This window comes from Halichoerus grypus, chromosome 1 (genome assembly GCF_964656455.1).
Source record: "Halichoerus grypus chromosome 1, mHalGry1.hap1.1, whole genome shotgun sequence".
Taxonomy (NCBI): Eukaryota; Metazoa; Chordata; class Mammalia; order Carnivora; family Phocidae; genus Halichoerus; species Halichoerus grypus.
The window spans coordinates 160930469-160957738 of NC_135712.1; the positions used below are offsets into that span (position 1 = coordinate 160930469).

Genomic DNA, 27270 nt, shown 5'->3' on the forward strand with positions numbered 1-27270 from the left:
CCACCCCCCAATCACATCTAATCCTGGTGCAAATTGTTTTGTACTTTATTAACTTTCAGGGATCTAAAGTAAAAAACCAGCATAGAAACTTCAATGTGCTTTTAAAATACTTTAGATATTTATCGATCGCCTACTAGATGCACCGCCCTAGTGCTGGAGGCGGGAATGGACTGAAAGGGGGAAAAGAAACGTCACCACAGTTTGTCTTCCTGGGCACCTGCGCGGGACACCCTGAGGCTAAGGTAAGGATGGTGCGTGCCAGCGTGCCAAACTGCATTTGGCTACGGCAAACCCGAGTCAGGATAGCCGAGCGCTGCAATGCGTGTCAGGCACCAGCTTGCCTGGGGAGGGGGCTGCCCGAAGTCAGGCGAGGAGAAGGAGCCCTGGTGAGCCAGTGGTGGAGAGGAGCGGCAGGGGGTGGGGCAGAGGCCCAAAAGTGAAAGAGGGAGTAACAGCATAGCGGAGGAGTGGAATTAGGGGGAGGGGCCAGACTCTAGGGTTAGGCTTTGCTGAGGCTGAGGCTAGGGGCTAGAGGGAGAGCGAAGGAAGATCTTGCGCCAAGGTGAAATTGTCAAGAGCCAGAAAGATACTCAAAATCCTTAACCAGTAACACCACCCCTTATCCGGTGGAAATCATCCAAAAGAAAATAAACTTGCCCACTGCAGCAGTTTGCAGTAAGATCATTGGAAACACCCTAAATGTCCAGCAATAATGGGATGGTTAAGGGAATTATGGTAGATCTATCAGATGAAATATTCCTTGCCCTTTATAAAGGAATATTTCTGATGACTTGGGAGGCAATATGCAAACTTCTTAAAATAAATGAGACATTAAACGAGAAAAGCAGGGTGTAAAAGTGTTCACAATTAAGGTGAAATAAATATGCCTTGTGGTTAAAAAGCAGAAAAGAACCTCAGAAATTTGGATTGTTAATGTTAAGAGGGTGAAATACAGATGAATTGGGCTAAATACAGATGAATTGTATTGGGCTAAAATATCCTTTTATGTCTTTATATTAATTCTATAAAACTATATACCAAGGCCAAAAAGTACAATACCTTTCTGAGAATAAGAATTGTGGGTGGTGACTCCATGTCTAACTATGGGCTTTTATGTATATATATATATATATATATATATATATATATATACGTATATGTATATATATATACATATATGCATATATTAAATGTTAATATATATTCTTCAGGATAACTGCTAAGTCCTTTGTAGAATTGTAGGCTTTTTATTATTTTTAAATGTTAATATATATTCTTCAGGATAACTGCTAAGTCCTTTGTAGAAACACAGAGTACTGAAAGTACAAGAGAAACTAGGAAAATCTGAATGACATTGGTAGATTGTATCAATATCAGTATACTGGTTGTGATATTACTTTTTATTAATTTTATTAGTTTAAAAAATTGAGGTATGTTACCACATAAAATTCACCCTTTTAAATATACAAATCAGTGGTTTTTAGTATATTCAAAGAGTTGTGTACCCATCACCACTAATTCTAGAACATTTCATCACCCCCAGAAGAACGTGGTATCCATTAGCTTTCCTCACTCCCCTCCCTTCCCCAACCATTAATCTACTTCCTGTTTCAGTGGATCTGCCTCTTCTGGATATTTCATATAAATGGAATCATACAATATGTGGCCTTTTGTGTGTCTGGCTTCTTTCACTTAGCATAATGTTTTCAGAGTTCAACCATGTCATAGCATGAATCAGTACTTGATTCCTTTTTATTGCTGAGTAATATTCCATTTTATGGATATGCCACATTTTGTTTATCATGCATTAGTTTATGGACATTTGGGTTGTTTCTACTTTTTGGCTTTCATGAATAATGCTGCTTTGAACATTTGTATACAAGTTTTCACATGACATATGTTTTTATTTTTCTTGGGTGTATACCTAGGAGTAGAAATGCTGGGTTATATGATAACTATTTAACTTTTTTGAGAAACTGCCTATTTTCCAAAGCATTGGCACCACTTCATATTTCCACTAGCAATTTCAATTCACCACCAATTTCTCCACATCTTGTTAATGCTTATTATTATCTTTTTGATTATAGCCATCCTAGTGGGTGTGAAGGTGTATCTCTTTGTGGTTTTGTACTTCCTTGATGGTTAATGACGTTTCAGGTGCTTACAGCCATTTGTATATTTTCTTTGAAGAGTTGTCTAATCAAATACTTTGCTCATTTTAAAATTGGGTTTTTTTAAATTGTAGAATTGTAAGATTTCTTTATATATTCTGGATACTAGATCCTTATCAGACTTACAATCTGCAAATATTTTCTTCCATTCTATGGGTTGTCTTTTCACTTTTTTTACAGTGTCCTTTGAAGAAGAAAAGCTTTTTTTTTTTTTTTAATTTTGATGAGGTCCAATTTATCTATTTTTTCTTTTGCTACTTGTTCTTTTGCTGTCCATATATAAGAAATTATTGCTTAAGCCAAGGTCATGAAGATATATCCTTATGTTTTTTCCTAAGAGTTTTATAGTTCTATCTTTTAAATTTTAGGTCTATGGCCCATTTTAGTTTTTGTATATGGTGTGAGGTGTGGGGGGGTCCAACTTCATTTTTTTGCATGTGGATATCCAGTTGTCCCAGCACCGTTTGTCAAAAAGACTATGCTTTCACCCGTTGAATTGTGTTGTTACCTTTGTCAAAAATCACTTGATGGTAATGTATGGGTTTATTTCTGGACTCTAGATTCTATTCAACTGATCTATATACTGTAATTTTTTTTTAAAGCTTTATTAATTTATTAGAGAGAGAGAGAAAGAGTGAGAATGAGTGGGAGGGGCAGAGGAAGAGAGAATCTCAAGCATACTCTGCGCTGAGGCTTGATCCCACGACCCCAAGACCCCAACCTGAGCTGAAACCAAGAGTCAGATGTTTAACCAACTGCACCACCCACGTGCCCTATGTAGTATAGTTTTACAAGATGTTACCACTGGGGGAAACTAGTTAAAGGATACATGGCATTTCTCTGTATTATTTCTTACAACTGCTCATGAATCTATAATTATCTCAATAATAATTTAATTTTTAAAAACAGAGATTATTTTTAGGGTATGTTCTTACCACCACCACCCCACCTGTGCCCCTGAACTAAAAGAAGTGTTTTGTTATAAGAATTTTTCTAGCCTTCCTCTGGGGTGCTTACTCTCACCCTCCAGGTGGCACCAACTCTCTCTCTTTTTACGCCTAGTTTTTCACAAGTCAGAGCAGGAAAAAGGCCCTTCCCCGGTCTTTTGACAAGAGCAGGACGCCAGTCTCTGGCGTCCACCAAAATGACTCGGGGCAGTTTCAGAACCCTGGCCTGCCCTGAAGGTCCCCTCAATATAACAAGGAGATTCAGGGATACCTTTGCTTTAGGGGCAGCATCTAGCCTCATAGAATGAATTCCCCAGTCAATGAAGCAGTCCACTATTTTTTCTCTGCTTATACCCGCCTTTGAAAGCATTCATTCATTCATTTCATTCAGCACTTACTGAGCACCCACTATTATATAATTCTTATAAACATAGCAAGTACTCTATACAGGTAAGGTATTATCTTAATAAAAATTAGACTTTTTTTCAGGATCAGATAATGAACATAACTCCCCACACACCTTTGCAAACTGTAAAGGGCTACACTATAATAAGGTATGATCAATATTGGGGCAGGAGGATCACAGTATAAGAGCTGGCATTTATCAAGGACTCACCAGAAGACAGACACTTCATGTATTTTATCCTTAACCCATCCAAAGAAAGGTCAAAGTAAACATCACTGCTCCTACAGTCACAAAAACAGAATCTCAGAGAAGTTACATACATTGCCAAAGGATACACATCTACTGAATGACAGAGCTGGCATTCAAAACTAGGTTCCCAGGTTGCCAAAGACTGCTGCTTCTTCTCCTGAACCCCAAGCCATCAACTGAAAGGAAGTCTCTGGAAGAAGCCACCTCTAGGAAAGTTTGTGCTGAACACATAGTTATTAGATGACCTGGGGAATCAGTCAGCCTCCTAGATATGTGTTCCTTACACCATTTCTTCCAAGCATCCTAACACAGTTCTATTTATAAATTATTCCTGAATTTAGCAAGAGGCATTTCCCAGGTAATGTAATATATTTCTTTTTTTTTTCCAATTAGAGAAAAAAAAAAAGCATATATATTTGGGGGGGAGGAAACCTTAGGACAATACAGCAAAGTAAAATGAGAAGTAGAAAATTAACTATTCCTTTTTTCTTTTTTTTTTTTTTTTTAAAGATTTTATTTATTTGTCAGAGAGAGAGATAGAGTGTGCACAAGCAGGGGGAGCGGCAGGCTGAGCAGGGAGCCCAATGCAGGACTCGATCCCAGGACCCTGGAATCATGACCTGAGCTGAAGGCAGACGCTTAACTGACTGAGCCACCCAGGCGCCCACCAAAGTGCCTTTAAACCACCCCTTACCCCAGACATTTAGTTGTTTCCAGTTTTTCCATGTGTAAATGACATTGTGACAAACATCTTTGGTATACATTTTGTCTCTGTTTCTCTTTGTTTCCCTAGGCCATAAGGGAGGTAGCCCCTTGTCAAAGGATGTGCTGATACTGCCTTCCAGAAAGTTCATGTCAGTTCCACTTCTCCAGTTTGTTTTAGTGTCAGCATTTACCAGTCATTGCCCCTAGTGAACAACCAGCAAAAGAAACTGACGTTTCTATAGCTACTTCTTTGGGCCAGGCACAGTTCTAACTCACTCTCTTGTGTGATCTCATTTGATCCTCACAACAGTGTCAGGAAACTAAAGTTCAGAGAGGTATATTCATTTGCCCAAGATGATACAGCAAGCTAGGAATGCTAGAAAGCAGCCAGAGTGTTACACTCCTCCTTAAAACCTTCCAAAGGATTCCCCTTGCACTTGGAATAAAATCCAAACTGCTCTCTATGGCCTATGAATCTCTAATGCCTTATATCCTGCCTCCCTCTCCCACCATGCTCCCCTCCAGGCATACTGGTTTTCTTTCTGTCCCTCCAGCTCTCCACCATCCCGCCCACCACAGGGCCTTTGCCCAGTCATCTCCCCACATCTTTTACATGGCTGTTGCTCTCCCACTCTGGTTCAGCTGAAAGGCCACCTCCTCAGAGAGGGGGTCCTGACCTCCACAGCTAAAGTACCACCTCTCTCTTTTCCATGATCTTGTTTTATGTTCATCATGGCAGTTTATTACTGTCAGATTGGTCATTGATTTGCTTGCTGTATTTGTCAGGATCTTCCAGAGAAACAGAAACAACAGGGTGTGTGTGTGTGTGTGTGTGTGTGTGTGTGTGTGTGTGTAGAGAGAGAGAGAGAGAAATTGATTTATTAAAAGGAATTCACTCATGCAGTTATGGAAGTGGGCAAGTCTCACAATCTGTAGGGTGAGTCGGCAATCTGAAGACTCAAGAGAGCTGATGATTTGGTTATAGTCCAGGTCCAAAGGTCTGAGAATCAGGAGAGCTGGTCGTGTAGTTCCCGTCTGAAGACTGACAGGTTCAAGATTTAGGAAGTGCCAATGTTTCGATTCAAGTCCAAAGGCAGAAGAAAAGCTGATACCTCAGTTTGAAGGCAATCAGGCAAGTGTAGTTCTCTCTTAGTCAGCAATTTTGTTTTATTCAGGCCTTCAACTGATTGTATGAGGCCCACCCACATTGAGGAGGGCAATCTGCTTTACTTGGTCTACTGATTTAAATGTTAATCTCATCCAGACACTCACAGAAAGACCCAGAAAATGCTTGACCAGACACCTGGGCACCCCATGACCCAGTCAAATTGACACATAAAATTAGCCATCACACTTGTTTATTGTCACCTCTCCACCTTTAGCTGCTAAGGCAGCTCCTTGAGTGCCCTGTCCCTGGCAACTGGTACATAGTAGGTGTGCAGTAATAGCAGCTGAATGAATGAATGACAGAGCCTAGATTCCAGCCTTCATCTAAGCAATTCCCCATTTGTTCTTTTTTTTTCACATTTATTCTTTTTCTGTAATAAATTACTTCACATTGGTCACTGATGGTTTACTGAAAAAAAAATGATGTAACATCTAAAGTCAAATCAGTGTCCATGTGCAAATGCGTGATTTTTGTGTGTGCGATGACAGAGCCCTGGATTGGGAGTCTGAGGGCACTACTCAGCTTCTTGGGGACCCTTGGTTCCCAAGCAACAAGTTAACACCCATGTTGCTCTTCTCTGAGCATGTGACTGTGAGCCAGCTGAGAGTCAAGTAGGCCTGCAGCAAAACCTCAAGGTTATTGAGAGATGATTTCCTGTCACTGCAAAGTAGGAGGAGAAGCAGCATCTGCAGGAAAAGTGGAGTAGCTGAATACTTATTAGTGATTCATCAGAAGCTGATGACCATGAATAGAAAGGGTTAGAACATCTCCACCCATCAGACTGAAGAATAATGACCTTCCAGTATATCCAAAGGGAGTATCTATGATAAGCTCTGAGACCTGCACCCACCCCTCAGTGACTGCTTTACACAACCCATAATGCCTGGGCCCAGTAAACATTGGATTGTGCTGGGGTCTGAGGATTCTACAGTCAGAAGGCCCCCAGAACAAGTCTGCCTTTGCATAAACAGCTAAAATACTGATGCATGATGTGGTGGAGTGTACACAAATCACACTTGTGTGAATAAAGCAGGAACACATTTCATGTGCAAGGACTTGGTTCTGGCATTGCCCTGGGGGGTGTTTATGGTGCAGTTTGTGAAGGACCTTTGACCCAGGAACCCCCAGGAAGTTCAGCCATAGGGGTGATTTCATTTTCTCTTTCAAAAAATGTCATTGGGGATCTACTATACATTATGCTTTGCTTGGAAGAGACTTGAACAAGAGTTGGTGTGTTGGGAAGGAAGGGCATGGAGCTGGATTGCCCAAGAGACAGATTAAGCATGTATTTGCACCCCAGCCAAACAGAAGCACCAAGAGGAGGGAGAGAGGGGGAGAGAGAGAGAGAGAGAGAGAGAAAGAATCCTTGAAATAATTAAATATTTGATATATATCACCCAAAAACCACTCAGAATAGCCATCAGGGAGAAAGAAAAAAAAAATTAGAACATTGCTGGTTTATATTGTCTTGTTTTTTTTTTTTTTATTTTGCTTCAGACTTGGGCAATTGAGCAAAACATTTTGGTAAATGTGCAAGCTCAGGAGCCATTCGGGTTGGGTTCCAGTCCCGCCTGTCATAGGTGCCATAGGTATTTAAACAATCAATTCTTTCCTATTTTAAAAAGGAAAAGAGAATAAAACCCTCCTTCTGACTACCACCCCCTTCCATTTATCTCACCCTCTCAGGAAAATCATTGACAATCCATAAAAATTATATAGATGACTCCTGGAGCCCCTGGGTGGCTCGGTTGGTTAAGTGGCCAACTCTTGATTTCAGCTCAGGTCATGATTTCAGGGTTGTGGGATCGAGCCCTGCATTTGGCCATCTGGCTGTCTGGCTCCATGCTCAGCACGGAGTTTGTTTGTCCCTCTCCCTCTGCTCCTCACCCCGTGCTCTCTCTCTCTCAAATAAATAAATAAATAAATAAATAAAATCTTTTAAAAAAATTACATAGACTCCTTAAAAAGTTGCCCTTATTCTTCTTTGCTTGCCACTGCCCACCCCCCTCTCCCCATCTCCACCCACGGAGTCTGCTTTGTCCAAGGTCTCTACCTTTGTTCTGTGATGACTGCAGGAGCTTTTGTTTCAGTTCTCCTCTTGCTCAATCTTTAAGCTACGTTTGAAACCAATAACTACTCCCTTCTTGGAACTCACAAAATGAAGTGGTATATTACTTATCTCTTGCTATGTAAGAATCACCCCAAACTTAGCTGCTTAAAACAATACACATGAAGTGAGATACCACTTCATGCACTCTGGGGCAGCCACTATCAAAAAATCCAAAAACCCCAAAACAGAAAAACAAGTGTTGGCAAGAATGTGGAGGAATTGAAACCCTTATGCACTGCCAGTGGGAATGTAAAATGACACAGCTGCTGTAGAAAACAGTATGGCGGTTCCTGAAAAAATTAAACAGAATTACCTATGATCCAGTAATCCCACTTCTGGGTGTATATCCGAAAGAACAGAAAATAGGATCTTGAAGAGAAATTTATATACAATGTTTATAGCAGCATTATTCATAATAGCCAAAAGGTGGAAGCAACCCAAGTATGCATTGATGGATGAATGGATAGACAAAAATGGATAGATAGTCTATTAATAGGATGGAATATGATTCAGGCTTAAAGAGGAAGGAAATACTGATGTACGATGCAACACAGATGAACCTTGAGGACATTATGCTACATGAAGTAAGCCAGTCACAAAAAGACAAATGCTGTATGATTCCCCTTCTGTAAGTCATCTAAAATAGTCAAATTCATAAAGACAGAAGGTAGAGTGGTGGTTACCAGGGGCTGGGATGAAGGAGAAATGGGAAGTTGTTGTTTCATGGATATAGAGTTTCAGTTTACAAAACAAAGAAGTTCTAGAGATCTGTTGCACAACAATGCGAATATAGCTAAAACAACTGAACTGTATGCTTAAAAATGGTTAAGATAGTAAAGTTTATGTTATGTACTTTTATCACAATTAAAATAAAAAAAATACCTTTATTATCTCACAGTTCCTGTGGGTAGGAATTTGGGCATAGCTACCTGGGTCCTCTACTTCAGGTCTCTCATAAGGCTGCACAAAGGCTGGGGTCTCATCTGAAGGCTCGACTGGGGAAAGATCCTCTTCCAGCATGATTGTAGGCAGGATTCAGTTCCCTGTGTACTGTTGGCTTGAGACCCATCGCCAGTCCCTTGACATGTGGGCCTCTCCAAAATGTCAGCTTACTTCTTCAAAGTGTGCAAACCAAGAAGGCAATATAGAGAGTCTGCTAGCAAGGTAGAAGTCATAATTTTTATAATCTAATTACAGAAGTGAGGGTTCCTGGGTGGCTCAGTCGGTTAACCGTCTGCCTTTGGCTCAGGTCATGGTCCCAGGGTCCTGGGATCAAGCCCCATGTGGGGCTCCCTGCTCAGTGGGGAGCCTGCTTCTCCCTCTCCCTCTGCCACTCCCCCTGCTTGTGCTCTCTTTCCGTCTCTCTTTCTCTCGCTCTCTCTGTCAAATAAATAAATAAAAATCTTTTAAAAACAAACAAACAAAAAACAAACATGGTTTAAAAATCTAAGCCAGTGGGGCACCTGGGTGGCTCAGTCAGTTAAGCGTCTGCCTTGGGTTCAGGTCATGATTCCAGGATCTTGGGATGGTGCCTCGCTTTGGGCTCCCTGCTCAGTGGGGAGCCTGCTTCTTTCTCCCCCTGCCACTCCCTCTGCTGGTGCCCACTTGCTTTCTCTCTCTGTCAAATAAATAAATAAAATCTTAAAAAAAAAATCTAAGCCAGATATGAAAGACTGTAATTATAAAACATCCTTTGTTATATTCTACTGAGTAGAATCAAGTAATGGTCCAGCCCACATTCAGAGGGAGGGGATGACACAAGGGCATGAGCACCAGCAGGCAAGAATCCTTGGGACCATCTTAGAAATCTCATAGGCAGAGAAGGCATTTCATTAAGAAATATGCTCCCTCCCATTTTTCAAGAAATGCCTGACTGTCTCAGTCTATATTTTGTTTTCCTACTCTCAGAAACATACATTTAAGAAATCCTCTCCTTTCTTTTGACTCTATTAGAAGAAAAGCAATAATGCAATTGAGATGGTGTCATAGGGGGCGCCTGGGTGGCTCCATTGGTTAAGCATCTGCCTTCAGCTTGGGTATGATCCCAGGGTCCTGGGATCGAGCCCCGCATCGGGCTCCCTGCTCAGCAGGGAGCCTGCTTCTCCCTCTTCTGCTCCCCCTGCTTGTGCTCTCTCTCTCTCTCTCTGTCAAATAAATAAATAAAATCTTAAAAAAAAGAGAGAGAGAGATGGTGTCATTGCTGAATGTTTGTGCCCCTCCCCAACCAAGATTAATATGTTGGAGCCTTAACTCTAAATATGATGATACTAGATTTAGTTTAGGGGGCGCCTGGGTGGCTCAGTCGTTAAGCGTCTGCCTTCAGCTCAGGTCATGATCCCAGATCAAGCCCTGCATCGGGCTCCTTGCTCAGCGGGAAGCCTGCTTCTCCCTCTCCCACTCCCTCTGCTTGTGTTCCCTCTCTCGCTGTGTCTCTCTCTGTCGAATAAATAAATAAAGTCTAAAAAAAAAAGGATTTAGTTTAGGTCAGGAGGCTGGGACCCTCATGATGGGATTAGTGCCCTATAAAAAGAGGAAGAGAGATATCTCTCTATGCATAAGAACCAAGGAAAGGCCATGTGAGCACCCAGCAAAAAGGTGGCTGTATGCAAGCCAGGAAGCAGGCTTCCACTAGGAACTGAGTCTGCCAGCATCTTTATCTTAGACTTTCAGCCTCCAGAATTGTGAGAAATAAATGTCTATGATGTAAGCCACACAGTCTGTGGTATTTTGTTATAGCAGCCCATGCTGACTAAGACAGATGGTGAATGACATCTGCTAGGTCTCCAGTGTTAGGGACGCAACAGGGATAGGTGGAGACTGAGACAGAGAGGAGAGCACACACCTCAGCTAATGGGGCAGTCATGACTCAATGCATCTGGCTTTTGGCATGCAGGAGTTCAGGCCCAGAATGGCCCATATTATGACTTTTCCAGGGAAACTAGAATAGAGATTTCTTTTCTTTTTTTTAAAGATTTATTTATTTGGGGCGCCTGGGTGGCTCAGTTAGTTAAGCATCTGCCTTCAGCTCAGGTCATGATCTCGGGGTCCTGGGTTTGAGCCCCGTGCCAGGCTCCCTGCTCAGTGGGGAGCCTGCTTCTCCCTCTCCCTCTGCCTGCCCCCTCTCCGTGCACACTCTCTCTCTCTCTCAAGTAAATAGAGAGAGCATGAGTGGGAGGGGCAGAGGGAGAGGGAGAGAGAATCTCAAGTAGACTCTGCACTGAGTGCAGAGCGGGGCTTGATCTCACGACCCGGAGATCACGACCTGAGCTGAAACCAAGAGTGGGATGCCCAATCAACTGTGCCACCCAGGCACCCCTGGAAGAGAGATTTCAAAAGAAATACTCTTATTTTTAAAAGCAGCAACAAACTCAAAGTGTTTTAAAATATTGTGCAGGCCGAGAAGACAGACCAAAAGAAAGTGCGCTCCAGCCCAGTAATACCTGTAGATACTACATTGCACCCCCTTGTCTTTTTACGTGGCTTCTGTGGGGGAGACGGGTCACACTACCTTGGTTTCCCACTTAATTTTTTAGCTGCTGTTTTGCTAGATGCTTTCTTCTCACATTAGATGTTGACATTGCTTAAGGCTCTGCCCTAGGCCTTCTCATCTCACTCAACATACTTCCTTGGGTGATCTCAATTACCTCCAGACTCCATTTACTACCTACGTGCTGACCACTCATAAATCCACATCCACCACCCAAAACTGAGCTCCAGACCCAGGGCAACATAATAGCTGACTTCTCAATGCCACATTCCCTAACCCAACCGATCCCCGTCTCCAGTATACCCGTTGGCTGTCTCTGCATGGCTCCTCACCTGGTTAATGGCACCCCCCAGTTGCATAATCCAGAAACCTGGAACCATCCTGACATCTTCTTTCCCCTCATTCTCCACATCCAATCCATCTACATTCTTCACTGTCTCTTCAGCAAATATATGCAGAGTGCATCCTTATGGACCAGGCTGTATGCTTGGCTTTGGGGATCAACAACAAACAGGACAGGCAAGATCTCTGCCCTCTTGATGCCCACGCTCTAGCTGACACAGTAGTTTAAAACTTGTTTCCTTAGCTTGAAAATTAATGTAAAATAGGATTTATTTGGCACATAGTAAGTAGGCTCAACAAATGCTACTTGTTAGATAGAGTAAGAAACCCCGTGAATGAAGACAAAAAGAGGATTTTTTTTTTTTTTAATATTTTATGTATTTTTTGACAGAGAGAGACAGCGAGAGAGGGAACACAAGCAGGGGGAGTGGGAGAGGGAGAAGCAGGCCTCCCACGGAGCAGGGAGCCTGATGCGGGGCTCCATCCCAGGACCCCAGCGTCATGACCCGAGCCGAAGGCAGATGCCCAACAACCGAGCCACCCAGGCACCCCTCAAAAAGAGGATTCTGTAGGAGAGAACAGGAGCATGGGCCTCCTCTCCCTGGGGTGGGCAGGGGAGACTTCTTTGAGAAGCCCATATTTTGGATGAAACCAGAGGGATGAGAAAGGATGGGGGAAGGGGACAGCCAGTGCAAAGGCAAGAGGTAGTGCTCGGCTGGGCTGAGGTAGAGGATGTGGAGAGAGAGAAAGGGACCCACGTAGGAAAGGTTTTGGAAGCAGAATCAGCATGATCTGCTGTGGGTGAGTGAGGCAAGGGAAAGGGAGTAATCAAAGAGGATGCCTGCATCTGGCTTTAATTAGCCAATCTCATTTTTTGAAAGGGGGGTCACCTAGGACACCACCAATGTGGGGGAGGGGTGGAAAACAAGGCTCCCAGCCAAGAGGTCCAATAGACCATTTCCTGCATGGTCACTTGAATCCACCGTGTCCCTCCCTGTCTACTGCCACCTCTTAGTCCTGGACTTCTGCAGTAGCTTCCACCCTGTTTCATTCCTGTCGAGCCCTCCTTCACTCTGCAGCTCCAGCCCGCCTTGCCCATACAAACCTTCTCTAGTCGCTCCCTGGCAAGCAAATAATTGCTTCGTCTAAGAGTTCAATGGGGTGTTTATTAATTTACAGATTTATAAACTGTTGGAGCCAGAAGGGGCCTTAATAGCATCTTTACTTCAAATTTTCAATCAAGTGGTCTTTCTGCATCCACATTTCTCACTCACGAGAGACAGTGTGGCACGGTAACAGGAGGTAGGCCTTTAGAGTCAGGTAGAACCTGCATTCACTTTGGGTTAGTTACTTAAATTCTGGGGACCCTAGGGGCGCCTGGGTGGCTCAGATGGTTGAGCGTCTGCCTTTGGCTCAGGTCATGATCCCAGGGTCCTGGGATCGAGCCCTGCGTCGGGCTCCTGACTCAGCGGGGAGTCTGCTTCTTCCTCTCCCTCTGCCTGTCCCACTGCTCATGCTCTCTCTCTCTATCTCTGTGTCTCAAATGAATAAATAAAATCTTTAAAAAAAAAAAAAAATTCTGGGGACCCTAGACATTTTGTTTGTGAAAAATGTTTCCTTTGTAATTGGTGTGTTGGGGGTCCCCCGGACCACCCTCAAGTTTTTGATTTGCTAGAAAGACATGCAACTCAGAAAAGCTGTTCTACTTGTGGTTACAGTTCATTACAGCAAAAGAATAAAAGTTTAAAATCAGCAAAGGAAAAAGTGCATGAGGCAGAATCTAGGAGAGACTAGGTGTGTGGTTCCAGTCGTCCTCACCCAGGGGAGCCTTACAGACAGAGCTGACTTCTCCCAGCGATGACGTGTGACAGTACACACAAATGTTGCCAACCATCTGAGCCTCGGTGTCCAGGGTTTTTACTGAGGGTCAGTTGTGTAGGCCTGGAGCTCTGGCATGACTGACCACCGGTATTCAGTGTCCACAACCACTCCCCAGCCCCAATCAAGTCAGACTGAAACGTGGCCAAGGCCCCAGGCAATTGAAAACAGGCATTCACCCTAAGTCATGTTGTTAGCATAATCTATCTGGTGTGACCCAAGGCCCTGAGTATAGAAAGATACTCTTATCAGGCAGGATATTCCAAAGGTTTAAAGGTTATCTCCCAGAGCCAACCAAGGGCCAGTCCTTTCTGTGGCTTGTGCAGGGTTCGAGCACCCCAAGCCTACTGAGTTAATCCTTTAATGCATAGTTAGTTTAAAAAAATTACCATGTGGGGATGCCTGGGTGGCTCAGTCGATTAAGCGACTGTCTTCAGCTCAGGTCCTGGATCTCTGGGTCCTGGGATTGAGCTCTGCACTGGGCTCCTTGCTCAGCGGGGAGCCTGCTTCTCCCTCAGCCTGCCACTCCCCTCCTCACCTCCGCCCCCCCCCTTTCTCTCTCTGGCAAATAAATGGATAAAATCTTTAAAAAAAAAAAAAATTACCATGTGTATCAGGCAGACTCCAGTCAGGAAAATCGAAACCACTGCAGTTATTTAAAACAGACAGGATTTACTAGAAGGAGTTGGTTACACAGGTGATGGAAGAGCTGAGAAACTAAGCAGGAGGGGAGGCACTGAGGGAATGCAGAAATTAGCAGCAGCAGCAGGAAGCCTCTCCTGCCCCTAGGACTAGAGGTGGTATTCCCAGAGCCCAGGGGCTGCGTCATCTGTGGGAACTGATGGGTGGGGACACCTGGGGGCCACTGGGGCCACAGAGGGAAGGCCTGTATAGAGGAAGAGTCAGCTCCCATCCCACCCCCAAGCTGAGGGAGGCAGGGAGATAGACTCTGGCTTCTCCCTCCCTCCTACCTGTCAGTCTCCCACTAGCATCTCCCATTGGCTGAACCCAGTCTTGACCCAGCTGATATGGGAGCTTGGGAAATGTAGTTTCCACAAGGGTGGGAACTCTCCAGGAAATGATTCAGACAGCACTTACTTAGGGCCTGTTCTGTTGTGCCTGACACTGCCAGACATGTTTGCCTATACCACCCCACACAGCCTACCTGAAAACTGCCCTACCAGCAGATGTCCCTGCTCCATTATATGGATGAGGACATTTAGGGACTCAGATGAAGAAAAATAGTCTGTAGGGAGTGGAGAGGGAGTGTTTGGGGGTGGGGGAAAGGAGGAAGGACTGTAGGCTTCATCCTGACATAGATGCACACAAAGTTTCTCAAAAGCCTTCCAGGGCAGGAAGTATCCCCTATAGCCAGAGCAGGCAGAGGTGGGAAGAGTGAGGTATTAGTTCAGCATTCTTTATTAATTTAACACAGTAAGGAATTTCCTCCTGCCTGGAGCCTCATTTCCTTCCTCAGTCAAATTGCCCCACCTAGATCTTCCCCAGGAAGACCTGGGTTTATTCACAGCAGAAATTGCACTGAATCCTTTCTTTCTTTTTCTCTCTCATGTGTGCAAAGATGACTTGTGTCTACAGTTTGTTTCTTCTCTCAAGGACTTATTCACTTCTGTGTTTCATGTCATTTTCATGCGGCCCATCAATGAAGTCGGCCTGGGGCTTACTAATACACAGTTAATTATACATGCTCAGAATCCAGAGACTGAGGAGCTCCCACAAAATGGTTTAAAAAAAATCTTTAAGAAAAAGATGTATTTATTTATTTATTTTCGAGAGAGAGCACAAGTGGGGGTAGGGGTGGGGGAGAGGGAGAGAATCTCAAGCAGACTCCCTGCTGAGCGTGGAGCCCAATGAGGGGCTCTGATCTCATGACCCATGAGATCAAGATCTGAGCCAAAATCAACCGACTGAGCCACCCAAAATCAACCAACTGAGCCACTCCCACCCCATATGGTTTTAAATACACCTTTGAATGATGCCACCTTCACACATTTGTCCAGGTCCCTGAGGATCAGAAAGCCCTTTTGTTCACGCCCCCTACATTTGGCCCAGCACCCTGGCTGACTTTTCTATGCTCCCAGATAAGAGATGGAGATAAAGTTCTTATCTCCTTCCTCCAAGCCCTGTGTTCAAAGATTCTGTCTAATTATAGTTAATTTTCTTAGGTACAACAATGCTATAGTGGTTATGTAGAAGAATTGGACTTACCTCCAAAACTTTGAGGAAAATACACACACACACACACACACACACAGTGAATATGGCCACTTATTAATTGTTGGATCTTTTATTTTATTTATTTATTTATTTTTAAGATTTTATTTATTTATTTGAGAGAGAGAGAACACAAGCAGGAGGAGGAGCAGAGAGAGAAGCAGACTCCCCGCTGAGCAGGGGGTCCAACTCGGGGCTCAATCCCAGGACCCAGAGATCCTGACCTGAGCTGAAGGCAGACGCTTAACCAACTGAGTCACCCAGGTGCCCCTAGATTTCTTTGTAATACAAATTTTAGGGGTAAAAGAATCCCTATTCCCTCCCATTTAAAATTTTTTTTATGTATTTATTTGTAATTGTAAAGTTATTTTTTTACTCTCAAATAACCAATCATCACTTCTAATCTCTTTGAGATAAATTGTGTCATCACTTTGAATTTACTTAATTCCATCTAAGAGGGGAAAAAAAAGAGGAGAAAGAGGAGCTCCTGGGTGGTGCATTTGGTTAAGCATCCGACTCTTGGTTTTGGCTCAGGTCCTGATCTCAGGGTTGTGAGATCGAGCCCCAAGTTTGAATCTGAGCTCAGCGCAGACTCTGCTTAAGACTATCTTTCCCTCTCCCTCTGCCCCTCCCCCCTGTGCGCATGCTCTCTCTAAAATAAATAAATAAATCTTTTTTAAAAAAGAGGAAAAAGAAATACCAAACCAAAATAGGTTTGGAGGAAAATAGAGTAGGGTTGGGTTTGATCTGGTTTTTAAAAACATGAATGAGCTTCAAGGTGAGGCAGACCCACCCCATCCCTTCCCCAAAGAGCAGCTGGGGCTGTGGAAAAGGGGGCCAGGAGGTAGGATGGGTGTGTGCCTGCCCAGGGCACAGGGTCGGGGGGATGTGGCCCCCAAACCTCCAGAGTCACGGAGAGGGCAGAGTGGCTTGAAGGTCCACAGGGAGTGCACTCATTATAGCCCAGCTATGGCGGTCCTTCACCTGGTGGCCTTAAGATCACATGAGCAAATGACTGCAGTCACCTTGCCAACTTCCCTGCTTTCAGACAGTGGCTGGAACACTGATGCTCAGCTCAAAAGCTGCTCCTGAGGTGGGTAAAGTCTTCCCCCCAAGTCTCGGGTGGCAGTTAGTCATGCCCTCTCTGAGCCCCCACAGACCTTTCTTTTGACCTTTCTGGACACGGATGTTCAGCCTCCTGCACTTGGGCCGCCGTGCTGGGAGTTGGGTATGATCTTTGCCCTTGTGAAGTGTTTGGGGAGTGAATCTTCACTACTTCTTTTGGCTCCTTCTCCATCCCTGACACACATACATACACACAAACACAGAACTATCTGCACACAGGTGGTGCAGAGACTAGCATGTAGAGAAGCTCAACAAATCTTTGAATGAAGAGTCTTAGATTGACTTAGCTTGTGCAGGATGCCAGGCAAAGCAGGGAAAGCAAAGATAATTATGTTGCATCCCTTTGCCTTGGGCTCACAGTCTAGGAATAGACTCATATACAGCCATTTATAATGGAAGGTAAACTAGTGTTTCAGCTACCTGTTGCTGTGTAAAAAGCTATGCCAAACTTATAAAAAATAATGATTTATTATTTCTCATGGTTCTACAGTCTGGGCTGGGCTCAGCTAGGTGGTTCTACCTGGTATCTGCCGGGGCTGGAATGTCCAAGGGGACTTCTTCACTCACATTTCCAGTACTTCAGCTGGAATGGCTGGAACAGTGGGGGCTGGCTGGGCTTACCTGTCTCTCTATGTAGTCTCCTCATCAGGGTAACTCTTTGCAAGGTAACTCAGGACCTCAAGAGGTAGCATCCCAAGAGGACAAACCAGCATTCAAGTATTTAATCAAGCTTCTGCTTGCATCACCCTTGCTAATGTCCTATTGGCAAAAGCAAGTCACATGGTCAAGCCTGGAGTTCATATGTGAGGGACTAAAAAGAGCATGAATACCGGATGCTGTGTTTCATTGGAGACCACCAATGTACCAGTCTAGCACAACTGAAATATGCACTGCATACGGGAATAAATATACTGCCATGGGTCACCCAGGAGGAAGCTATTCATTCTGCTGTGAAGCTATTATAGAGGCTTTCACTCATTTATTCACTTAAACGTTTCTTGAGTGTAGAAGTGCTGGGGATTCAGTATGGACAAGACAGATGTGCTCCTGCCTCTGTGGGATATCAAATAATAAATACATATGCAAATAAAGCAATGTCAAATAATATAATAGGGTAAAACGTGACTAGGGCTTGAGGGATGGCTACTTTAGCTAAGGAAGTCAGGAGAGGCCTTCCTTGGAGGGGTAGCTTCATGGAGACTTAAATGATGAGAGGGAGCTGGCCATGTGATGATCTGGGGAAGAATGTTCTAGGAAGAGGGAACAAGGACAAAGGAAGGAGGCAGGAATACACCTTGACTAAAACTCAACCTGACATGTTTTAGGGACAGAAAGAGGGCCAGAGTGACTAAAGTGTAAGAAGAGCTTGGAGAGAGTAGGAGGTAAGGTCAGAAGAAGCAGGCAGGTGCCTTGCTGGACCTTTGGATGCAGCCTTGAAGTATTTATTGAATGTCAAGAGCTGTGACCCATACTTCCTTGCCTGTAAGTTTGGCCTTGTGCCTTTCCGGAACCCTTCTGAGAAGCTAGCTAGATCTGGCAACTGCCCAAAAGGGAGGGGCTCAGAAGGAAGTTAAAATCATAGCATTTGAAGCCTAACGTCCCTGTTCTGGGAGTTGGGAGGCAGCACAATCAAAGACCTCCATCACTACCATCTACAATGCAAACAGACACGCTGTCTTGACATAGATTCAGGGCCCCTGTTACCCGTTTCTAATTATAACCAACATTTGTTTTCCCATACATCATCCAAGGTAATCCTCATGTCCAGCAGGGAGAGACAGTCCAAGGAAGCAAACATTTGAGCAACCCTGGTGCTAAGCCCTGTGCTAGGCACCATCCTATGTATTACCTCAGTTATTCTTCCCCACAGCCCTGTGAACAAGGTTTGATTACTATCTCCATCTTGCATGGAGGACATAGGCTCAGAGTCAACACAAGAAATGGCAGAACTGCAATACCCACATGAGTCCTTTGATTTTGTGCCATAGGTTCATCCACTCCCTGCCACTCTTGCTGTCTCATAGCAGGGCCTGCCATGGGCTGGTGGCCAGGTTGCGCATTCTCCAAGAGCCTCATCTCCATATACGGGTGTGCATGAGTCAGAGACACCCTGGCAGGATTAAAAGAAGACTTATCATATTACCTTGAATTTGTCTTCCCTTTATCAAACCAGAACACCTGGAGTACACTATGAGTAGTTAGATAGATTGATATGATATTATTCATATATACATAAAAATTTCATAATATATGTGCTTTTCAAATGAACAATCAGATCTCTTGCTGAATTTAGATGTTTTTTACCTGAAAAAGTTGCTAGGAGTTAAATAAACATATACTGAACATATTATTTGAAAAGGTAGCTAATACACTATTTAAAAACAAACTTATCCCATTTCCTGACTTTCAAAAATACCTATGTGTTCCAAAAGGGAAATATATGTATCTCCATACATGCATATAAAATTCTGTCGTCATCTTTATAATAGCACTATTATAAATGGAATGCTTGTGTGTTCAAAGTGTTACTCATTTAAAGTAAGCATTTAAAGTATACCACAATTTTTAAATCTGATTTGATATTTCCTCATATTGGAAAAACAAATAAGAAGTGGCCTGAGCCTCTCTCAACACCTAGAGGCCCTCTGCTCCAGCTGATTTGAACCATATCAAATGTAGGATTGACTTTGTTTTTTTAAGTTGCAGGGAAAAATGACCTGCTTGGATTATGTTCAGTTGCACCCCATGTTCAGATATAGCAAAAACATTTGCTGGCCAATCACAGTTCCCTCACTTGGCAGAGACTGCCAGAAGTCCTGTGCCTCTCTCCCAAAAACCAGCCTGTTTCAGATCCTTGCTGCTTATGTCCTTTACACAGTGGCTGTCATATGTTCCAGTGACCCCGCTGGCCCCCCAGGGTTGGGTTGTAACTGAGCGTGAGCCTCCGTCCTAAATACCTCTCACTGTGGCCAAGCCTGATTACAGTTCTTTCTGGATATAGTCTCTGATTTGCTTTCCAAAGGTCAGCAGCTCGAGTTAATGTGTTTCAGGGATGACCCAATCAGCTTGTATTTAGGAGAGACTTTGTATATAAAACTTGAAAAAGAAGATTGAGCTTCTGGGAACTGGAAAAGCACAAATTAAAACTCTTTTCCCTCTACTCTCGCTTTGTATTTTTGCAATATTACAATAAAGGAAATAAAAATTAGAAAGTCCTCAACAATCTCAGCATTCTTCCTGTCTAGCCCTTACCCATATAGGGGTATATTGTGACAAAGCTGTAGTTGTAGCATGATACAAATTTGTGTTCTTATGTCATTAATCCCAAAAAAGGAGAACCTAGCTTTTTAGAGGGGAGGAGTTACTTTTTATCCTAAGATGGTGTAATATTACATAAAGTTTGGGGAAATTGAAAAAAATGTATTCATAGGCCTACCGTCCTTACTAAACAATTTTAATTTTTGCATTTCTATTTATACTTTGTTCACTGCATCCATATTTTGCATATTTTACATAATAGAACTATTCCAGTTATTGCCCACAAGCATTCACAGGTTTAAAAAAAAAGAATACATACTCCCACACTCTAAAAAACTCTAAAAACCTGTTTGAGTTCTCCTTACCAGCCCTTATCCACATGCATATTTCATCTATACAGTTGTAATCCAAGCATGAATTCAATTTAATATTTTAATTCTGTTATATTACAAAATATTTACTATTATAGTCTTTGTCATTCTTAAGTTTTCTTTAAGACTTGAAAGAACTACAAAGGCAATGCATGCTTATTTGTTATAAGTGAAATAATAAAGAATTTTGTGAAAGAAAAATTGTATCTGCCCTACTCTAATTCCATCCCCCAAAGTAAAAAATATTAACAACCTGGAGTGCTCAATGCATATTTTTCTCTCTATCTTTCAGATATAAACAATATGTAAAATATATACTTTTTGTTTTTAATGGAATATATTATTCACATTTCTCGACAAATCACTTAAAAAAAAATGACATGCATATTTCTCCAAGTCAATAAATACCAATTTAACTTATTCTTTCATTTATTTATTTTATTTTATTATTATTATTTTTTTAAATTATTTATTTATTTGTCAGAGAGAGAGAGGGAGGGAGAAAGAGAGCATGAACAGCGGGAACAGCAGGCAGAGGGAGAAGCAGACTCCCTGCTGAGCAAGAAGCCTGATGCGGGGCTCAATCCCAGGACCCTGGGATCATGACTTGAGCCGAAGGCGGATGCTTAACGACCGAGCCACCCAGGCGTCCCTCATTTATTTATTTTATTTTATTTATTTTTTAAAAAGATTTTATTTATTTATTTGACAGAGAGAGACACAGCGACAGAGGGAACACAAGCAGGGGGAGTGGGAGAGGGAGAAGCAGGCTTCCAGCAGAGCAGGGAGCCCGATGCGGGGCTCGATCCCAGGACCCTGGGATCATGACCTGAGCCGAAGGCAGACGCTTAATGACTGAGCCACCCAGGCGCCCCTTAACTTATTCTTTTAAATGGGTTCATAATAGGGGTGCCTTGGTGGTTCAGCTGGTTGAGTCCAGCTCTAGATTTTGGCTCAGGTCGTGATCTCAGGGTTGTGAGATTGAGCCCCAAGTCCGGCTTTGCCCTAGGCATGGAGCCTGCTTAAGATTCTCTCTCTCTCTCTCTCTCTCTTTCTCTTGGGATGCCTGGGTGGCTCAGTCAGTTAAGCATCTGCCTTTGGCTTAGGTCATGATCTCAGGGTCCTGGGATCGAGTCCCGCATCGGGCTCCCTGCTCATTGGGGAGCCTGCTTCTCCCTTTGCCTGCTGCTCCCCCATTCATGCTCTCTCTCTCTTTCTCTGACAAATAAATAAATAAATCTTAAAAAAAAAATTTCTCCCTCTCCTTCTGCCCCCCCCTAAATAAATAAGTAAATAAATAAATAGGTTCACAATTCTACAGGAAGGATCTACCTTAATTTATTCAGCTGTTTTCCTAATGATAAACATGCCTATCGTTTCCAGTTTTTGCCTCTAAAAACAGTGCTGCAATAAAACATCCACTTACATATATTCTTCCACACTGGTACTTTTATTTCTGCGGGCCTGATTCTCCAAAATGGGATTTACAAGAGTAAATATATATATATATACATATATATATGTACGTATATATATATGTATACACACACACACATTTGTATTTTTAGTTTTTTAAGATTTTATTTATTTGTTTATTTATTTTTAAAGATTTTATTTATTTATTTGACAGAGAGAGAGGAAGTGAGAGAAGGAACACAAGCAGGGGGAGTGGGAGAAGGAGAAGCAGCCTTCCCACTGAGCAGGGAGCCCGATGTGGGGCTCCATCCCAGGATGCTGGGATCATGACCTGAGTTGAAGGCAAACACTTAATGACTGAGTCACTCAGGCGCCCCTTATTTATTTATTTTTGTGTGAGAGAGAGAGAGAGCACAAGCAGGGAGAGCGGCAGAGGGAGATGGAGAAGCGGGTGGGGCTGGATCCCAGGACCCCGGGATCATGACAGAGCCAAAGGCAGACATTTAACCGACTGAGCCACCCAGGTGCCCCTGTATTTTTAGTTTTGAAACCAATTTTATTGAGATATAATATGCATATAGTAAAATGCTCCCATTTTAAGTGTCCCATTCAATGAATTTTGACAAATGTATTAACCAACGTAACCAACCAACACAATCCAGATCTGAAACTTTTTATCACCCCTGAAAGGTCCCTCCTGCTCCTTCACTGAAGAGCCTTACTCCCACTGTCCATATAGGTTTCAGTTTCCTAGGATTCCACATAAATTGAAGCATCATTGTGTAGACATTTATGTCTGGCTTTTTTTACTTGGTGCAATGCTTTGAGATCCGTCCATCTTGTTGTTCATATCAGTAGTTTCTCCTTTTTTTGCTGCTGAGTGTAATTTTGTGAATATCACATTATTTTACAAAAAGGTTATGATAGTTCACACTCCTACCAGCAATTAGCAGGAATGTCTTTTTCCCTGAACCTTTATAATTTATAAGGACTGGATGTTCTCATTCTTTTTGGTTTTTGCCAATCTCACAAATGAATATTAGTATCTCATTGTTGCCTGAATTTGCAGGTTGTGTTTCTTGGATTTCCTCTTATAAGTTGTTTGTATGTATCATTTACCCATTTTTCTACTGGATTTTAATTTGTAGAAACTGTTTACTGAGGATGTTAATCTTTGTTGTACACATTAGTTTTTTCCTGCTCTATTCTTTGTCTTCTGACTTTTCAATAGTATTTTTGTCATAAAACTTAAAATATTTTAATTAGTGAAATATGAGTATCTTTGCTTTTATAGCTTCTGGATTCCCCAATAAGCATAATGCATATATATACTTTCGTGTTCTCTTTTTTCCCTTAAGATACAAGTATTTCTCATTTGTTACAGCCATCACAATTGTTGATGGCTGCATAATACCCCATCTGGAGATGATCCATAAATTTTTTAAAAAAATTTATTTATCTATTTTAGAGATAGAGCATGAGTGGGGGGGCATGGGGCGGGGAGAATCTCAAGTGGACTCTGTGCTAAGCGGGGAGCCTGATGCGGGGCTCGATCCCACAATCCTGGGACCACAGCCCAAGCCAAAACCAAGAGTCCGATGCCTAACCGTGTCACCTAGGTGCCCCAAAATGATCCATAAATTAAATTATTCTTTTTTTGAATACTTAAGTTGTTTTGATTTTTCATTTTTTATTGAAACATCTTTGTGCATATGACCTTTTCTACTTATTCAGTTAATTAGTTTCAGTAATATCCCAGGAGTAACACCATAGGTTTTGAATATATTGTGTAATTTAAAAAACATCTCAATAATCTAAAGAAATACCAGCACAAGATCATTAAGATTTCATAGTTGAGTGTAAAACAGGGCTGATAGTAGACTTACAGGTTTAAGGGATGACACATCAACCCCAAGTGTGCCTAGCGCTCACTGCTGTCTGGTTTGCAGTGGAAAAGAAATGGACATTTGATGCTCTAGGCTTTCCCATATCTTATTTAAATGTCCTATCTCTCCCCACCCCCATCTCCTTTTTACTGCTTGGTAAACAAGCTCAGAGCGGAATGGGTAAAGCCAGGATTGGATCACAACCCTGACTCTGACTCCAAAGCCTGGTCTTCACACTGTAACTGTGGAATAAAGTAACATTTGTACAGCACAGAGCACATCACAGTTTACAAAAGCCCTTTTACATCGTTTTACACTGGGACTCCCTTTCTGCTTTTCTCAGCCCAGTGAATGCCTTCTCTTTCTCCGGATGGTCTTACCATTTACTCCACTGTATTTTAGTCTGTCATTTATGTCAGTCTTCCTAACTAAACCTAGCTCCTCTGCCCACTATGGGTCTATCAGAAGGGCAGCAAGTGCCTTTGTAGGCTGAGCATGGTGAGGGGTCTAGTGTGGTGGGATCCATGTGAGGGCAGATGGAGCTGGTAAGGTTGGCTGAGGCTGGGTCGCCAAGAACCTTGCTTGCCACACAAGAAACTGGACTCCATCCCATGGTTAATGTGGAGCTGATGGAGGGGCTTAAATCATGTGCAGGCTGCTGACAGTGAGGGCCCAGCAGAGGCACCTGGGATGACAGAAAAGGAAGGGTCTGGATTCCAGGGAAAAATTGGATTTTGAAACAATACGTCTTGACCACTGTAGTGTCTGCTGCTATTCAGGAACACTTAGGTTGATTTCAGCCTTCAGAATTTGACAAGCCAGACAGGTGGGCTGTGGGCATTGGGGTGGATATGGCAAAGCAAAGTAAGTGGTTAAGAGTGTATGCAGGCTCTGAGGCTGCTGTGCCTGGATTCAAACCCTGATGAGTGACTGCCTGTAAGTTACCTGACCTCTCTATGCATCCATTATTTTCAGCTTTAACGTGAGAGTACAGATCTCATTGTGTTGTAGGGAGGAGTAAGAGTTAAGGGGTATAACATGCTTGGCACACAATGAGCACTCAATAAATATAAACTGTTATGGTTAGAAGAATATTACAGGTTAGCCCAGAGAAAGGAGTGCTCACATAGGCCTGGAGCAGCCATAGGACTTTGTAAGAGTGGCTTAGGGGATGAGCCTGCCAGGAGGGCAGGGGGCCCATACCCCAAAGGCACAGACGCAGAGAATCTTAGGTCTTCCTTGTTGGTGGTGGGGGAGGAGAGGAGTGGAGGAAAATGGGTTTTTCCATGTGCACACTGTAAACTCATGACTTATAAATCTTGTCTCATTCTTCCTCTTGGTGGTCTGGCACATGGTCAGCTCCCAAATATTTGTTAAATGAATGAAATGCTTCCAAAATATTTTTTTTTATTTAAAAATTTTTTTAAAAATATTTATTTATTTGAGGGAGAGAGTGCACAAGCAGGGGAGGGGCAGAGGGAGAGGGAGAAGCAGGCTCCCCACTGAGCAGGGAGCCAGATGCAGGGCTTGATTCCCAGGACCCTGGGATCATGACCTGAGCCGAAGGCAGACGCTTAACCAACTGAGCCACCCAGGCACCCCTAATTTTTCAAAATTTTGTTTTAAATATTTTTTAAGAACTATTTCAAGAGGGGCACCTGGGTGGCTCAGTCGTTAAGCGTCTGCCTTCGGCTCAGGTCATGATCCCAGGGTCCTGGGATCGAGCCCTGCATCGGGCTCCCTGCTCCATGGGAAGCCTGCTTCTCCCTCTCCCACTCCCCCTGCTTGTGTTCCCTCTCTCACTGTGTCTCTCTCTGTCAAATAAATAAATAAAATCAAAAAAAAAAAAAAGAAATATTTCAAGAAACACTCATAGCAAAAAGTTTTACCCATTCAATAAAGAAACTTTAGAAAACAGACCTTGTCAAAGGTACCTAATTAATTGAGTCCACTGGCTTTCATAGAATGAAGTGGAAGCCTAGGCAACCTTTTCAAATTACTTATATTTATTATAAAATTCATTTTTTAAAAAAGGGATTGGGGCGCCTGGGTGGCTCAGTCGTTAAGCGTCCGCCTTCAGCTCAGGTCATGATCCCAGCGTCCTGGGATCGAGCCCTGCGTCAGGCTCCCTGCTCGGCAGGAAGCCTGCTTCTCCCTCTCCCACTCCCCCTGCTTGTGTTCCTGGTCTCACTCTCTCTCCCTCTGTCAAATAAATAAATAAAATCTTTAAAAAAATAATAATAATAATAAATAAGGGATTTTATTTATTTATTTATTTTAGAAAGAGAGAGAGCATGAGCATGGGGAGGGGCAGAGGGGGAGGGAGAGAATTGAGTGTGGAGCCTGACTCAGGGCTTAATCTCACGACCATGAGATCAAACCAAATATTTCTTCCTCTCCTTTTTTTTTTTTTTTAAAGTAAGCTTTACATTCAACATGGGGCTTGAACTCACAACCCCAAGATCAAGAGTCACATGCTCTATGGACTGAGCCAGCCAGCCAGGCACCAATTTATTATAAAATTCTTAAACATAACAAAAGATTGTCCAATATAAAAGTATCTACTCTAGGGCGCCTGGGTGGCTCAGTTGGTTAAGCAACTGCCTTCGGCTCGGGTCATGATCCTGGAGTCCCGGGATCGAGTCCCACATCGGGCTCCCTGCTCAGCAGGGAGTCTGCTTCTCCCTCTGACCCTCTTCCCTCTTGTGCTGTCTCTCATTCTCTCTCTCAAATAAATAAATAAAATCTTAAAAAAAAAAAAAAAAAAAAAAAAAAAAAGGCTCAGGCCTCAATCTTAAAAAAAAAAAAAAAAAAAAAAAAAAGTATCTACTCTATCCCAGCTTCCTATTAAGCAGCAGCACACAGAGGCAAATTTCTGTGGGGTAGGAGCAGAAGCCATATATAGTACCTTAACTTCTAGGTGGATATGTGTTAGGGATGCCCCCTCCTCACACCTGCTAGGCTCTTGCTCACTGTGGATTGGATCCAGGACAAAGGGTTCCCCAACGGAGAGAAAGCCAGAGCCTTCAATTGGAGACTCCATCCACCTTCAAGAGTTGGAGAGTGGGAGAACAGCATGCCACCCCTGCTGCAGTGGTACTCATGCCAACAAGCTCTGCAAGCTCGGGCTCTTGAACTCTGGAGTGGGGAGTGGCTTTCTGAGATGGATTTCCTCAGGGAAGTCATTGCCCATTGCCTCCCATAGTCTAATCTGATGGGCTACATGCAAATGAGCAAACCCTAGCATGTTGTTTCTAGGTATGACTGGTGCACATTTGTCTCTGCTGTAGGTCTCATGAATATGCAAATAGGCAACCCCAATATGTTGATACTGGTGTGATGTGTTGACCCTCCCTAGGATTGGGCAGTCCCCATATGTTGGTAATTGATAAGATACTGTGCCCAGAGCTAAGACTTTGAGTTATAGCTCCTATGCACACCCACTCAATACATATAAACAAAAAGGAAGAAGGTCATAATTTCTCATAATCCCATCACTGATAACATTTTGTTGAGGTT

The 27270-nt window shown here is 43.1% G+C and overlaps 1 protein-coding gene across 3 annotated transcripts in view; it reads left to right on the forward strand.

Annotated features, from left to right (window-relative positions):
• LOC118532761 (CCHC-type zinc finger nucleic acid binding protein) overlaps nt 1-27270 on the forward strand; it is a 67991-nt gene that overhangs the window by 440 nt on the left and 40281 nt on the right. For 2 of the 3 annotated variants that reach the window (XM_078074553.1, XM_078074564.1), the window contains exon 2: nt 116-242. The gene's annotated coding sequence lies outside the window, so the exon portion shown is untranslated. The remainder of the gene's footprint in view (nt 1-115; nt 243-27270) is intronic. The other variant, XM_078074557.1, reaches the window with a different exon arrangement.